Source organism: Triturus cristatus, chromosome 4_1 (genome assembly GCF_964204655.1).
Source record: "Triturus cristatus chromosome 4_1, aTriCri1.1, whole genome shotgun sequence".
NCBI classification, from domain to species: domain Eukaryota; kingdom Metazoa; phylum Chordata; class Amphibia; order Caudata; family Salamandridae; genus Triturus; species Triturus cristatus.
Window position 1 is genome coordinate 1,320,275,104 of NC_140585.1, and position 18,109 is coordinate 1,320,293,212.

Below are 18,109 nucleotides of genomic sequence, written 5' to 3' on the forward strand. Positions count from 1 at the left end.
TGGGATTCAGCACCGGCTCCTCGGGCATTGCACCAGTGCCCGTGTTACCAATCTGACACTGTGGCAGATTATATACGAGCGCGTACGCCTAAATCGCTCTGCCATCTTTCTGCATTCAGGCTGCTGTACCCCATCCACTCACGCTGCCCAGAGGTATCTGCCCAACGCTGCGCACCAAGGCCTCACTGCTCACCTTTTCACGGTCACGGCACCCTCCACATTATGCAGCTCCATGTTGCAAGCTAATAGGTCTCACATTTGGTAGTGAGTCTTGATATCGCCATGGCAGAGGACATGCTAGTGCATCTATTATCATCGCAGGTTGTACACCTGCTCAGTGTTTGCGGTGCTACTAACTCAGTGAGAAGTGAGGCCACGCACGTGGTGATAGGCCCTCGCTGTTGGGCTCAGGCCTACACTGCGGTGCAGCAGAGCACACAAAACATCAAGTGTCCGGACCACCGGGACGGGCCATCACCGTGGTGGTGTGACTATGCCAGCCGCAGTGCATGCGTTACAAGCAACTCAAAAATGGCGTAGAGCACGTGTGCCCGGTCTTTTTTATTAGTAGGGTCACGTGTCCTGTGACGCCTGTGCTGGATGGTTGTGGGTGTATACCAGCCGTGAGGGAGTGGCTGTGGCATGCAGGTGTCTGTGTTGGGGTGCTACCGTCGCCCGGGTTGCAAAAGCCAAAGTGTCACTCTGTGAGCCAAGTTCAACAATATGGCCAACATGAAAGGTATGGGAAATTACTGATCCTATATGCATCCAAAGTTCCACACAAGAAAGATGGGGACATGAGACATCTGTGTGGATATGAATGTTTATTGCACATTCAGTGGAGTGTTGCAGCTGTAGCAATACAGGGCCATGAAAACTTGAAGTTTCAGTTTTTGGCACATGGAGGGCAGCCAATTAGACAAGCTCGTTGTCGGAGTTAGGCTGCGCCAACATATGTACTTATACAATCACTGCAACGATCCTCACGCACTTTTAAATTCACTATACACTCTGCTTGCAGTACTCTAATGATGCAGTCTCTACGTAAATACTTGTACAATGACCGAGACAAAGTTACATAACTAAAGTTTTCCCCCACTGTCAAAGGTAAGATGGTTGCATACGCTGTCCAGAGCACTATGTAATGTGGTAGGGCCTAGGGGCAGCATGTTGCATACATAATGAACACACAGACACAGATAGATAGTGGAACTGGGAACGGGCACATACGCTCGACTCCTTTTTATTACCAGGGTCACATGTCCAGTGACATCTGTGCTGGTTGCGTGTGGGGTGATTGTAAGCCTACCCTCCGGGAATGGTTGGTGCTGGCAACAAGTACAACAATAATCATTGGATCAAACCAGAGATTCAATCATAAAGGGTCAATGATTTGTGCAGAAAAGATCCTATCATAAAGGGTTCATGACTTGTGATACACTGAGGTAGGACCGCAGATGTGAAATTATACACAAAATATTGTATCAGAAAGGGTGCATGGGTTGTGCTCCACTGAGATAGGGGCATCAGAAGCATTTAGCGTCAGCGCAGCCAGCGATGATGCGTGTTTCGGGCGGGCCGCACTGGAAGCAATGTCTCTTGCCTACTGGACTGCATCATCTGCAATTGCGACTCAATGTGAATTGTGATCCCTGCTATCCGCAATGTAGATGGAAGGCAGTAGTCAGCACAGACATCGAGAAATGCATTTTGTCACTTCTTTGGTCCGGGGGGGACGTCCTGAGGCTGGTGGCTGTGAGTGTTGTGGCCTTCATGGGTGTTTGAGCTGCGTGATCAGTAACTCTATGACATATGTTGCGCTTCAGATGTGATTCTGGGCTGCGATCCCTTTCACATTGTAGGTAGTCGTCCTGGTTTACACCAGTAAAATGGAGATGTTAGATACCTACTGCAAACGTGGCTTATTCCCTGTTTTTGGATCGCACCCCAGATTTGGATGCTCGTTGAAAATATCAGGAACTGGTGCTTTTGTGTTAATTTTTGCCCGGCAAAATCTACTCTGTATATTATTATTGTTAGTTTTTCTCATTTGTGACAATATTTTTGGGGTGGAAGCTATTGCTGGAAAACTGGGGATATTGGCTGTTTTCACTAGGTTGACAATGAAGTAATAATTTAAAATCACTGAAAAACTATAGGTTTAAAGAAGAAAATAATTTGAAATTAGCATTTAAAAAACCTTTGAAATTCACTGAAAACACCATAGGTTTCAGGTACGTTATAGTTACAAATTAGCATTTAAAAAACCTTTGAAATTCACTGAAAAAACCATATGTTCCAGGGACGTTATAGTTACAAATTAGCATTTAAAAAACCGTTGAAATTCACTGAAAAAACATAGGTTTCAGGTACATTATAGTTACTAATTAGCATTTAAAAAACCTTTGAAATCCACTGAAAAAACCATAGGTTTCATGGACGTTATAGTTACTAATTAGCATTTAAAAAAACCTTTGAAATTCACTGAAAAAAACATAGGTTTCAGGGACGTTATAGTTAGTTGGACATTTCACTCATACAAAACCACAGAAATTCTGCCGTTATACTTAGTTCAGCTAACTATAACTCGCGCCCACGCAATGCACTGCTGATGATGTCACATATTACATCATTCATGACATGGTTAGTGACATAACTGATGTAATCTCAAATGACATCACTGATGACATCACTGATGACATCATCCATGTGACAATCTGATGCTCCTCCTCACTCCCTAATATATCCTTTGATACACCCCCTGTAAAATATAGACTGCCATTTTCAAAACCATCGACACACCAATACCAGTTACTACAAACGCACTCACTAATTCCTAGGTCTACAGACACGTGCACTCATTCATCCATACAACCATTCATACATGTAGTCACTGATCAATACAAGACTATCATATGCACTCATACACCTATACAGACACTCACACACCACCACTCATCCTAGTCAGTCATGCACTTATCCTAGTCAGTAATGCAAAGAATCAATCACAGTTCCATTTACTCACCTACACAGTTATACACACACCACCTCATTTATTCATACAGATACCAACGCATACTTACTCTCTTATATAATCACTAATACAAGTATACACTCATCCATACAGCCACTCCCACAATCACTGACTCTCACATATAGTCATTTATATACTCCAACTCTCACATACACTGCCTTTTACTTTTGTCCTTAATTGGACATCTACCACTGAGTCATCCAGTCACTCACCACCACATCAATACACACACTCACTCACCCATAGAACTGTTTCCACATGCACTCTTAAAGTCATACACCCAGTCAATCAACCACTCACATATCTATGCACAGTCACAACCCCCCACCCAACCACACACACACTCAGTCTCTCATACATTTACTCAGGCAACTAATCAATTACCCATATAGACACCCGTGGAGCTACTGACCAACTGATGCAGCAGGTTAAACAACAACAGACAGACTGATACAGGCATTCACACAGTTTAGTCACTAACCCATGTATTCAGTAAGACACATTTAATCACTAACTTAAACAGTGAGTCACACACCTACTAAATCCTCCATCCAGACACTTATACATCCAATCATTCTTCAATACAGCTTGGTATTTATATAATACATATTTAAATTTTAAAGAAAAACATATTCACTGGATGATGTCATCAGTGATGTCATCAGTGATGTCATTTGAGATGTCATCAGTGATGTCATCAGTGATGTCACTGACCTCGTCATGAATGATGTCATATGTGATGTCATCAGCAGTGCATTGTGGGGGCACGAGTTATAGTTAGCTGAACTAACTATAACGGTGGAATGTCTATGGTTTTGTATGAGTGAAATGCCCAACTAACTATAACGTACCTGAAACCTATGGGTTTTTCAGTGAATTTGAAAGGTTTTTTAAATGCTAATTTGTAACTATAATGTCCATGAAACCTATGGTTTTTTCAATTAATTTCAAAGGTTTTTTAAATGATAATTTGTAACTATAACGTACCTGAAACCTATGTTTTTTCAGTGAATATATATATGTATTTATAATTTTTATTATGTTTCAAACATTTCATAATTAAATTAAATAATTATTTATTCATATTATTAAGTTAATATATATATGCATTTTTTAAAAGATGTATGTTTACGTTTTTTATATTACATTTATTATTTATAATTTTTAACTTTTTTAAATATTTCTGTTTTTTATTAATTATATTTATTATTTAATTAATTTTATATTATTCTTAAGACATTTAAAAAAAACACAATATTTTAAGCAACGATATTTTAAACAATGACATTTTGGGTTCAATATTTTTGTACTTACCTTTGTAGAGATAGGATTATTATAAAATTATTAAAAAACAAAGCGTTCTAAAGAAATCAGCAGCAATTCAGAAACACACCACACCATTAAAAACAGCATCCGAGACTCATGTGACCTTGCCTGCCGGCGCTTCCACCTATCACTGTGCGGCCGAGAACATATGAGATTTAAATACTGCCCCGGGGTAGTGGAAATGTAGGAACCGAGGGAGGAGCCAGGTCCCTCCACTCAATCAGCACCAAGCTGCGGTGGAACGGGGACCGGCAAGTTAGAAAGTGCAAATGCCTAAGGTAACGTGAGAACACCGTAAGAATTTAAAAATGATTAGAAAACAAAGCGTTATAAAGAAATCAGCAGCAATTCACAAACACAACACACCACACCATTAAAAACAGCAGCCAACACTCGTGACCTTGCCTTCTGCCGTGCTGCCACCTATCCCACCCCCAGAAAAAAAACAATCCCTAAAATTGGGGTACCTTGAGGGGTGTGGTCAGAGAGAAGTCTTGGGCTGACAGGAGAGAAGAGCAAGATACGTCGCTGTCCGTTGGTTTATTGTGCAGAGAGGCCTAGCTGTTTTCTATCCTGTCTATTCCTGACCTAATCTTTGGGTTTCTCGATTCCCTGCTGAGGAACCTTCATCATCTCCTGGGTCTAGGGGGTGGTTTTTCCCACAGACAGATAGGTTTGTATTTAGCCTATGACATTCTCAGCATTAATGCATTTATCTTTGAGATCTTTTGTCTCTTCACCTATCCACTCCGTTAACAAATATTGAATGTATTATTTATATGAACATGTTGTCTCATCATCTATCCCTCTGTTAGGGTTTATACTGTTTGGCATAACCCTTATATCTCTTACTCTATCCACTCCTTCATTAGCTTAATGTCATTGAAATGATGAGCCTAACATGAAAATTGCATATTTCTCTGATTGTGAGATTCAATGTTTATTATTGTGACCTGATGTAATAAGGATTTACTTCAATTTCTGAGATAAACTCACATAATTAAACTTACAGAGAGTCAGTGGTTATTTTATAAGTGTTTAGCAGGTTAGTGTCTTATCATTACCATCAACTACTCAACTAATTGGTCCATCGATATTAATATCAGTTAATCAGTTATTGGAATAAAATGTTAATCAGTTATTGGAATAAAATGTTCAAGAGGAGCTTATATGAAAATCAGGCATGGGCGTAGTTCGACGAGTTTTGCTACGGGGAACTCCACGAAGTTACAAAGAAACTCTGCGAAGTTCCGCAAGTGGCGGAGTGCAGTGCGAACTGCAGTTTGTGCTGGTATTCCTGCCACTCGGGTAGAAATTCTACCCAAGCTGCAGCTCACGCTCACGAACTTACTGTTCACGATCGCGAAGATCGCAAGCGGGGAAAAAACTCCGCTGCACATCACGAAGTGGGGGTTTCTGCACTCCGCGAGCTCCATGGAGTGCGGAGTGCAGAAAACTCCGCAAACTCCGCGAACTGAGCAAAGTTCTCCGCCCAGACCTAATGAAAATAAGAAATAAATTAACCAAATTAACACCAGCGCATCAGGGTTTATGGGTGAATGTGTATGGGCCATTAAGGTGATTTGTTGATTATCGATCCCTGATCGATTATTGGTATTGGCGCTGGATCACACTCGAGTGGAGCCCAGCCTTCCCAGTCTCTTAGGGTTGCTTTAGAGAGACTGACATCAGCAAACATGGTGATACATTATGTGCACTTCAGAACCAATAAAGGCACACCCATAATGGAATTTTCCAGACAGATGCCGCTACACAAAGAAGGACAGAGGGATAAGTTTCGATCTTGATGCCGGCACACACTATCTCCTATGCAAGGTCGTTCTGTCAGTGCCCACCACTAGACTAGTGGGAGAAGGCCTCTATCCTGTGGTGTGTCTGGAGCCAAGGCTCACACTGACAATGGAGGTTGATGTGCACTTGCAAAGTGCCCCACAGAACTGGTTGTGGCTGGGTACAGACACTCTCTGCCTTCAGGGAACAAAGGATTCTTGGGTATATAAAGAGGGGCCCAGACCCCAGACGTTTAGATCACTTCTGGGAAATCAAGAGGAACCTTTGGCCTGCAGTGTTTGCTTGCTGCCAAGGAAAGGAGAAAAAGGACTTTGCTGTTTGCTTTGTCACCTGCTTGAGGAAAAGATCTCCAAGGGCTTGAAACTGAGCTTGCCTCCTGTTCGGAAGTCTCAGGGACAAAAAGACTTCACCACCAGCTCCCCTGACCTTCCTAGCTGGGAGTTCTGACCTGCAAAGAGGTGCCTGCTGATGTTTTGGAAAACTAGACACTGCCTTCTGCTGGGAGCTGGAAGAATCCACTCATCATCCCGGATTGTTGCATCGCATCAAGTTGCCATGTTTGGCACATCGTTGGGGGGGCTCAGTAAGAAACCGGTGCATCACCACCCCATGCAGTAAGAAATCGACGCATCACCTCCTCTCCGGTAAGGGACCGACGTATCACCTCCCCTATGCAATAGTAAGGAACCGACGCATCACCTCTCCTAGAGCAAGGAACCGGCAGATCACCTTCCCTGAGAGTAAGGAACCGACGTATCACCTTCCCTGCTGCTTGTTTTGTTTGTTTGTGTGACGCATCCCAGGTAATTTGTGAGAAAGGGGCAATTTGCTTTGAACTGAATTATATCTACCATCAGAAAGTCATATTCTCATTACTGTATAGTGGATTTTTGTCGTTTGGTCTTTTTTTGGTTTAGATAAAGATTACCTAATTGTTTAAACTGATGTGGTGTCCATTTGTAGTTTTTTACTGTATTACTCTATGTGTTCACAAATGCTTTACACACTGCCTCTGAGATAAGCCTGTCTGCTCGTGCCAAGCTACCAAGGGGGTGAGCAGGGGTATTTTAAAAGTGTAGCCCCCTTACCGTGACTAGAAGCAAGAGTCCCGATTTGGACAAAGGTTCCTACCTCTGCAAACTAGAGACTCCCATTTCTAACAGTGACATAATCTCGGCATTAGTGTCATGAACTGATATTTTCTGTTTGGGGATGAGAACATTGACGCAATGGGTGCAACAAGCTGGGAGACAGTGTATACAGAGGTAACAGGTAAAGAAAATACCGGCAACCACAGCCAAGAAAGTATGGATCTTCCAACCCCAAGATATTAACGTGTTCGACAACCACAGCTACAGTGTTCAAGTACCTTCTTCTTGGTGTATCTCAGCCGATATCCTCTGTCATTTCTGTATAGTTTAATAAACACTGGGAGCATTATCAGGCATGTAAACACAACAGCTGCTGCCTATTATTAGACAGGCCCTCCCCGATCTGCAAGGATAACGTGTAACACATACTGTTCTGCAAAGTGACTAATCTCGTAGCCTGGCACTCAGCAGTGACGTTTGTCATTATCCCAGCAGTTGTATTAATAACTGCTTCAACAACTCTAGTTAACTGACAAACTTGAAGGCTATTTGTCATGGGGCCCCAAAAAGGTAGCGGGCACTTCACATCTGTTAGATTTAAAATTCCCTTTCCTATGATGCCTCTGCTGTGCTGTTTTACATTAGCAGTGTGTGGCTAAATTACATGTATTGATGCTTGCATCCAGTAGCTTGTCAAGTATTCCTCGCAGTATGTAGGCCCCATTAGCCAGTGTGACTCCATTTTGTATTTCACAATTCTTATAAGACTACCTGTGCCGTGCTCATGTTAGGCCTTAGAATTTAGAATCGCTTGCCTCAGTAGAACATTTCATTTTGTTATATTTCCTGTTCATGTTCAAGGCTGCAACTCAACTTGCTATCAGGACAATTATTCTGCTCTGCATTCCATTGTATACATGTAACTCTGCTCCCACGTTAAGAGACGCTGAGACTCGGCACAGTGCCCTTGGGCCGCTGATAGTGCGCCCATCTGGCAGGTGTTAGCCCATCTTTCTGTGCCTTCTTTGTTCGTATCAGGCTCAGGCCGGCACTTTTCCATTAGAGGCGTGGCCAAAGTCTCCTGAAGTATTTATCATCTATTAGCGAATGTTGGGGAGCCAGTCCCTCAGCATCCATCTCAGGGTGAAGGTCTGACAGGGCACCTCTGTAGAGAATTCATAATAAATAACGTGAGTTTTCATTCTCTACTGTCTGATCGACTCTTCATTGCTCTCCAAATTGCCGTGTGGTAGTGTCGATCTGAGCTACATAATGAGTTTTGTGCTAATCAGACAGGGCAACGTATACAGGGGGAAAAAGGTAGGCCTGGGTGGTAAACTCCGGTCTGCTCGCGGAATTTGCGGAATTTGGGTAATTTCACGTTTGTGGAATTGCCCAAAATTCTGCGTTCCGTGGAATTTTTTGCTTGTTTGCGTTCTCAAAATGCGTATTTGCGAGATATTTCTCCCCGAACACGCAAATAGCGTTCGCAAACAGGAAAAAAGCACAGTGAAGAAGCAATTCCGCGTGTTCGTGGAATTTCTGCGTGCTCGCGGACATTCTTTACCGTTTCGCGGAGCTTTGCGTAGCGTGACTAAGCAAATTAAGCCCACCCCTAGAAAAAGGAAGGAAAGATAACATGTGCTTGACCATCCCCTCGGGAACCTGATGTGAGCCTGTGTCCAATAGACAAAATAGACATTATGGGGTAGGATCAAAGGTGGACTATTAGTCGTATTCAGCTTGTAGGAGAAATCACATTTACTGTCACCCACCTTTATCTCCCCAGTCCCCTGGACACAGAAATTAGCTGTCTTATTGACCCCTGGCACAGGTATCAGTTTATCTTCTGTAAGATTTCAACTTTGGAATGATTGGAAGTACTCAGCGGTGTTAAACCATTGGAAATCAGCCATTTCCATTCAAAACCAGGCATTGTCCTTTACTATATGTTATCCTTTCAAACAAGACTTTAAGGACATTGTCCCTAGAGTCCCTTGTCCTACTGGTCCTACGGGGCTAAACTCTCGGTAGAAGCGTAAATATTTATTTGCAGTGTGAGAATCAGTGGATGTTATACCCAAAGTAGAAAGATGAAATTGGAATTACACCATTCGAAACAATTCATACCAACCCGAGCAGATGCCAATATTTGACAATGGTATAGACAACAAATTGTCGCTCTTATGAGTGACCAAAGGGAGCAACCCACAAACCTAACAATTTGTTGTATTGAACACATTATGAGCATGACGCAACATTTGTATAAATACTTTGTTCATTTAGGACTGCCTGTGTGCTGCTTTGTGTGGGGCTAGAGTAACAGAAATGTGTTCAGGAGGAGTGGGAGTTGTACCTGCCAAGGAATGGACAGGAAATTTCCCCTCTGGAAACCAAGATATCCCAAATATTGGCACAATTGCAATCACAACAATTAATATGCAAACTATTTTACTCTTTGTCGACCAACCCTGAGTACCATGCACCCAATTCTTTCGGCCAGTGACCTTGACTGCAGTACGTGTAGGCAGAAGGACCTGTTCTGGCCCCTTCCAGCATGGCTCTAAACTTTTCTTCCTCTGAAAATGATGAATCACGATGAACTAGCCAGGCTGAATGTCGTGTCCGAGCCCCTCTGGTGTGACTGGCAGGGACTCATAAACCTGTTGGTGAATAGAACGCAAATCTTCAGTTAAAAGGCAAAGGTAGTCATTTAGTAACGGGTATTCAATATCTGATAACCGACAGGGTCACGGGATGCCCCAGACGTTTGTCAGGCATTCAAACATGACCTTGTATGGTGATAATCCTGTCCTAGAATGTGCTTTTGATCTTGTTGACAAAAGAGTTAATGGTAAAGCATCTGGCCACTGTAACCCTGTTGTCTCCTGAATCGTTGCCAATTTCAGTTTGAGAGCACCACTGTACTTCACAAACAAACCTGCTGACAGTGGGTGATTTGCAGCATGAAACTTCTGCTTTATGTGCAAACCATCACAAATTATCTGAATGACCTTGGCAATAAAATTACTTCTGTTATCACTCCAGATCAAATGGGGCAAGCTGAAAAGGGGAAATATATCCTTTATGAGTACCTTTGCATTCGTCATGGCTGTATCGTCTTTAGTGGGATGAGCCTTAGTCGAACCTTGCAGTTCCGCTGTGAAGTAAGGACCACGCTGGTCCACGGGTATCGAACCTGGTCTCCCACTCTGTCCCTGGCTGTTCTAGCTGTAAGACATTCCTGTCACTTCATCCACATCATAATCATCATGGTAGTACTGTCCATCCCAAGGGTCATCAAAGTAATTATTATCAGAACGACTCTGTGAGGCTGCAGCGCTCTGAACACTGCCTGCCCCACCAGCTCCGCAACCCCTTCCATGAGAACCTCGTCCTCTAGGGCCGCAACATTCTGAAAAAGCACAGGACACTAGCTACGCCAATGTCCCTCCTTCTTATAATACGCACACTGATTCGGACCCGGGCATAGCGTTTGGCTGCCTACTAGTGCGTGGAAGCTGTCAGGCCAAACCACCATGTTCTCTACCATTCCCTCTGAAAGCCTGTTGCAACAACACCTTTGTCTTTAAATTCTTATGCTTTTTCTCTGTCCTCTCCTTTTCCTCATTATCCTTATGCTCATAGTACTCTGCCATATGAAAAATAATGGAAGGGGAAGATGTAGACCAGTTGTTTTCGGCAACCTGAAATCGAGTCTCAATCTAAGGAAGCAGATTAGAAACAAATCTATTAACACACAATCTCCTACCTTCCCTCAACAGACAGACCCTGCCCACTGTAATCCAGTAATATATTTTCAAACCGAGTGAAAAAATCAGACACACTCATCTTTCTTTTGTTGACAAGCCGTTAACTTATCCCAATCAACCTTCCTCGGTGGATAAGAGAATGCATATATGTAATGATATAGCCGACAGAGCAAGTATCTCTGCTCTAGGCTTATCACCTGGCTTCTGTTCTTGATCGCATACCTTAATTTGGTCCCATGTACCCCCCAACTCTGCAACATGGTCTTGAGGATGCACCTGTCTCCAAATAGCAACCACAAAAAGAAGACCAAAAAATATTTCTAAATCAGCCAGAGCCATCACAGTGGAGGAGGCGGCTTCAGTCAATTCTTTATAATATACAGTTGTATTCTTCCTAGGATCAGGCAAATGAGTCTTAGGAGATAAAACTTCACTTCACAAGCCACTTCTCTGGCCCTTATAACATTACAGAGGCCATCTTGCACTTCTGGTAATTCTGGGTGATTTATAGGATGAAGCTCCTGCATCGGAAACTGAGTAACCGTCTTGGGACTGTTTTCATGCAATCTTCCTTATAGGCTATTATTTTCGTGACATTACTGAAAACTTGTTCTGGTCTCAAATCACTAACATACACACAATCGCTAATATCATGTACAATTTTAGGTGCTTCTGATTTAAAACACTGCTGCCAAAGACCAATCAAAGTTGCTGACATGTGCTTTAGAGCATGTTGCTGTATAGAGGGCTCCAAACCGCGGATTGTTCCCCTAACATCCTCCACACTGTAAATGGGATTATGAGCACACTGGGCAGCCTTATTAGCCATTATCCTTTTCTTTTCATCTCCCACATCAGATCGTACTAAGTGCCCCATTCGTTCCTTAAAATTCATCCAGTCTCTATCCCCAAATCCATGTACTGGTGTCCCAGTTCTCAATAATGCTGGGGAATGGAAAACACAGCGGGAGTAGCAACAGAAGTAACAGGCACTAACTTCACTGCTAGCTGCTTTGCAGGTGTAAGAGCTGGCGAAAGGGACCCTGGAACAATGTGTGTGGCAGGAGTACTAACAGTCATAGTTGCAACAGACGGCGAGGACAAAGAAAGGACAGGAGGTGTCAGTGAAATTGCTCTCCCTCCCTCACAGCTCCACCATTAAGTGAGGCCTTCATCTGCGCCTCATCTCTGGTGGTCCAGTGGATCTCTGTCTCCATTCTCTCGCTCCGCTTTTTCTCTCCTTTTTCACTCATTTTTTCCCCTCACTTCTATCTCCCCCTTCGGTCTCCTTCTGGGTCTTCCCACCATTTTCTGTCATTTTCCCCTCATTTCAAGCTCCCCCTTCACTCTCCTTCTGTGTCTTTCCTCTGTTTTTCACTAGTTTTTTACCCTCATCTCATTCTCCCCCTTTCACTCTCCTTCTGTGTCCTCTGTGTCTTTCCTCCACTCTTTCTTGCACTTTTGCTGCCTTATTTGCACTTTTCTCTCTCTTTTTGCCTTTTCCCTTTTGCCTTTTTCAGCCTGTTTTCCCCCGCCACTGCTGCCCCCGCGGCCCCTCCCTCCAGCACGACCAGTGTGACTGGCCCAGTCCAGCTCCCCTCTCCACTCCCGCCTCCCAGCTGTCCAGCTCTCCCCGACCCCTACTTAATGGCGGCCGCTGCGGGGACAGGCGAGCAAGACCACTGACTCATTGTCAGTGAAATTGCTCTCCCTCCCTCACAGCTCCACATTAAGTGAGACCTTCCCCTGAGCCCCTGCACTCTCGAGTGTTGGTATTCGAGGCCCTCCTCCACCTGCAGGTTTCACCTGCTCCTCATCCCTGGTGGTCCAGTGGACCTCTGTCTCCATTCTCTTGCTGCGCTTTTTCTCTCCTTTCTCACTCTTTTTTTCCCTCACTTCTATCTCCCCCCTTCACTCTCCTTCTGGGTCTTTCCTCCATTTTCAGTCTTTTTCCCCTCATTTCAAGCTTTCCCCTTCACTCTCCTTCTGTGACTTTCCTCTGTTTTTCACTCGTTTTTTACCCTCATCTCAATCTCCCTCTTTCACTCTCCTTCTGTGTCCTCTGTGTCTTTCCTCCACTCTTTCTTGCACTTTTGCTGCCTTATTTGCACTTTTCTCTCTCTTTTTGCCTTTTCCCTTTTCCCTTTTTCAGCCTGTTTTTTCCCCGCTGCTGCTGCCCCCGTGGCCCCTCCCCCCAGCACAACCCTCCCCGACCCCTACTTAATGGCGGACGCTGCGGGGACAGGCGAGCAATACCACTGGCTCATTGTCAGTGAAATTGCTCTCCCTCCCTCGCAGCTCCATCATTAAGTGAGGCATTCCCCCGAACCCCTACACTCTCGAGTGTTGGTGTTCGAGGCCCTCCTCCACCCGCAGGTTTCAACTGCGCCTCATCTCTGGTGGTCCAGTGGACCTCTGTCTCCATTCTCTTGCTCTGCTTTTTCTCTCCTTTTTTACCCCGCGGCCACTCCCCCCCAGCATGACCAGTGCAACCGGCCCAATCCAGTTCCCCTCGCCACTCCCGCCTTCCAACTGTCCAGCCCACCCCGACCCCTACTTAATGGCGGCCGCGCCGCCAGCACTCCAAAGGCAAGCCCATCTGCGCCCGTCCGCAACCCGACTGGGACCAGCGGCAGGAACCCTGGATCTCTGCACCGCCAATGCTATGACCCAGCGGCACCCCACGCTCTCAACCCAGGCCGCAACAGCAACTGCAAGCTAGCATCACCAGCCGACACCCATGGACCCTTCGGCTGTCGGTGCTGCAAACACACCTGCAGCACCGCCAGGACCACGGACCCAGCGCAACCTGCCTGCAAGAACACAACCGAACCGAAGACCCTGCAATGAATCCTCCTCAACGTCCAATCCCTCCACAAACACACCACCAAAATCTGGGACCTCCTCGACAGGACCACCCCGGACGTAGAATTCTTTATCGAAACCTGGACCAACACCACCTCAGGACCGGACATCGTCATCGCCATTCCCCAAGGATACAAGATGTCCAGGAAGGATCGCCCCACCCGCCCTGGAGGACTCCGCCAGATCATGACCGAACCCACGCACTTAGCAGACACCATCGCACCCATGCTCTGCCACACCATCAACTGCTCCCTGGCAACCGCCTCATTCCCTGATGACTGGAAACACGCTGAGATCAACCCCCTCCTGAAGAAACCAAGGGCGGACCCCACCGACCTCAAAAACTACAGACCCATCTCCCTCCACCCGTTCCCAGTGAAAGTCATTGAGAAAGCAATCAACAGCCAACTCGCCACATTCATCAAAGAGCACAACATCCTCGACTTCTCCCAATCCGGCTTCAGAAAAAACCACAGTACGGAAACCGCCTTCCTCGCAGCAACAGACGATATCCGTACTTCACTGGACAAAGGAGAAACAGCAGCCCTCGTCCTCCTTGACCTCTCAGCGGCGTTCGTCACAGTCTCTCACTGCACCCTAATACGCAGACTCCACGATGCAGGGATCCAAGACAAGTCCCTCGACTGGATCCGCTCCTTCCTCTCCGGCAGAACGCAGCGGGTCAGACTCCCCCCTTTCCTCTCGGACCCTACACCTACTACCTGCGGAGTCCCCCATGGGTCCTCCCTCAGCCCTACGCTCTTCAACATCTACATGGCTCTGCTCGCCCCCATCGTCAGAACCTACGGACTCAACATTGGTTCATATGCAGACGACACCCAACTCATTCCTATCCAACGAACCCAACACCGCCAGACACAACTTTCGAGAAGGCATGGAAGCCATCGCCAAATGGATGAAAAACAGCTGCCTACAACTAAACACCAACAAAACGGAAGTACTCATCATGGGCCCAAACCCCGACGCCTGAAACGACACCTGGTAGCCCCCCTCCCTCGGAAGCCCACCCACCCCCACAGACCACACGCGCAACCTGGGAATCATCCTGGACTCAGAGCTCAAAATTGAACGCGAGATCAACTCCGTCTCGTCCTCCTGCTTCCACACCCTCTGACTCCTATGTAAGACCTTCAAATGGATCCCCCTCAAACACAGAAAGACCGTCACTCACGCCCTGGTCACCATCAGGCTCTATGCCGGAATAAACAAAAACCTCACCCACAAGATACAGAACATACAAAATGCCGCCTCAAGACTGCTACTCAACCTGCCAAGACACAGCCAAATCTCCCAGCACCTGCGCACACTCCACTGGCTCCCCATCGAAGCTAGAGTCACCTTCAAGATGCTAACCCACGGTCACAAGGCCCTCCACGACACTGGACCAGCATACCTGAATAGCTGACTCAAATTCCACGCAACCCAAAGGACCCTACGATCCGCCCAGCTCTCCTACGCTGTGGGCCCCCACACCAGAAAGACCAGATCGGGAGGCCGCTCCTACTCCTTCTGCAAGGCCAGAGCCTGGAACGACCTTCCGTTCCTCCTCAGACAGACAACATCGCTCCCCATCTTCGCAAGAAACATCAAAACGTGGCTCTTCGACAGACCCCCTCATTGATGGACTGGCACCTGCGATCCCACCACCCCCCAGCGCCTTGAGACCTTTACGGGTGTGTAGTCACGCTTAACAAACACCTGATTGATTGATTGATTGATTGAGGTGCCGTGGCCAAAGCAGTCTGATCAACAGTAGCAGGAGCAGAAACAGCAGAGACAGAAGAAACGGGTGGCTGGGACTGTGAGGGAATAGTGGGATATAACCTCTGCATAGCATATGGATGTCGGGGTTGAGTATCTAACAATTCTTCTACAAAAGCATCATTTTCTTCTTGGGCCACATAAGATTTATCAATCTGTAATCGAAACCTTCTATCTTCACACTTCACATTTAATACCCTTCTCCTGCTTTGCCTTGTCATATGTTACGGCTTGGTGAGTAAACGTTTGCATTCTCCCTTTCCGGGCTTCTTTCTCTGCTTTCATTCTCCTCTGCTTAGCTGCTTTTTGCCACGTTCTAAGGGAATTAAACATAGACTGTGTACTTCTTTTCCTAAACAACTGTTCTTGTAAATACTCGATCTTTTGCTCCTCAAACGTGCCCGTCAAAGGCCACTGCAATTTGGCATTGTGCCTTGTATATTTGTGCCATAGCCTATTAAACATAATAGGGCCAAGGCCATGCTTCACATACATATCAAAATTCGGAGTACCTTCTGGAGGCACTGGCTGACTTTCCTCCAGTCGAGCATCAGCAGAACAACAACGACAGTACAAAGAAACCAGTTTACTTATTCCAGGCATTCTCAAAAGAAAACATATTCACTACTAATGCCATGCAAAATATTTGCAAATACTTTTCACCCAAAATCGGTCCTCTGTCCGTACCAAATACTAACGAAAATGGTACCATATCCACAAAGAACCAAAACAAACTCACCTGATACATGCAGGTCAAACAAATGTATTCTCCAAGGACTCTTCGGACCAAACAGTTAGATCCAAGTGTTTCGCCGTTCAGGACTACAGTCGGTATGACCCCTGGGCAAGATAACATCCAGCAGGACAGAAGGGGCAGCTGGGAGTACAGGAACTCTCTCGTGCAGGGATTCCTGATCCGTCCTTCCTACCCGACAATGGCCTCGACCTCCCCACCCGTCCTCAGAAGGGGATGGGCCACTCACATGATTGGGTCCCTGTTCGGGTGACAACTGAAGGAAGTGAACCAATTAGGGTCACTCACGAATTCCTCTCAGCCATCCATATAAATGAAGAGTTGTTCAGACAGTAGATAATACAAACCAATATATTTATTTAGATACACTGGAGTGTAGCCTTGTCTGCCAAGTCTCTTAGGACTGGTGCAGAGGGACTGACATCAGCAAACATGGTGATACATTATGTACAATTCAGAACCAATGAAGGCACGCCCATAATGGAATTTTCCAGGCAGATGCAGCTACACCAAGAAGTCAAGGAGGATAAGTTTCAATCCTGATGCCGGGAACACACTATCTCCTGCTCAAGGTCGTTCCATCCATACCCACCGCTAGACTAGTGGGAGAAGGCCTCTATCTAGGGGGAAAGGTATGCGCTAATAAGAGTAGTGTATTCATTAGGAAAAGGAAGGCCCAACCTTGGAGAAATGAGAGTTACTAAAAGCTGTGTTTTTAAGAAGGGAAAGATTAGTTTTGATCATGGTTCAAAATGGCGGCCAAATATAAAATGGTGCCGTGAATGCTAACATAGAACAATACATAATCAGCACTGCAAAAACATTTTCATTCTAACATCGGTATCATGATACAAACAACGGTCCTTGAGTTTATCCATAACCCCATAAAGCTCTAAACGAGCATGAGCGGTCTTGAAGCACACTATGAAGATGTTTATGTTGTTAGACGTTGTGGGGTACTCTTTTGTGTAATTCCAGCACAAAGCTGCGGACTCATCATCGATAAACTCGCAGGCAGACACCTCGTAACAAGGGGCAAAAAGGTACTTAAACAGCTCGTCAGTATCTATTATGATGTTCGTATTTGACATGTTTGTACGCAGTGCAAATTTTCCCCATGAGTTCAGACAGAGTTTGGCTAACTGTTGTCTGGCAGGGTTGACCTCTATCAGATGGGGTCATAAGCGGATGCCCTCATGAGCGTAGTAGTCATTGATGTATTTTTGCTATGCATCCTGGCTAGTACACCATTCGGGATATCCTGAGGCCTACTCTTTGTCTCTGAGAAACAAATTAATATATGGAGAAAAGTGGCATGTTTTGTTCCTCTTAAAATGCCACACTTCGGGCACTCTGCCGAGCCTGTAGTCTTTCTCCAAGGACGCCTGGACCTCTATGCTACACCATGTCCCTGTGAGCATCCTTTGTTCTTCTGTGTGTCTACACACACTACCCTGTTTACTCACAGCACATGTTCGACAGAGGGGAAATATTAGCTTACCGTCGACTCTGTATGGTAGCACTCGAAAGTAAAGATGCCTTGCAGGTTGGATTTGGCATTTAACTAACCCAAAGTAGTCAGATTTGGGTTTAAAATCTCTCTATTTGATGGTGGAGTGCCCTAAGGGGTATACATTCATCTTGTTTACAAACTGGTACGGACTTCTTAGTA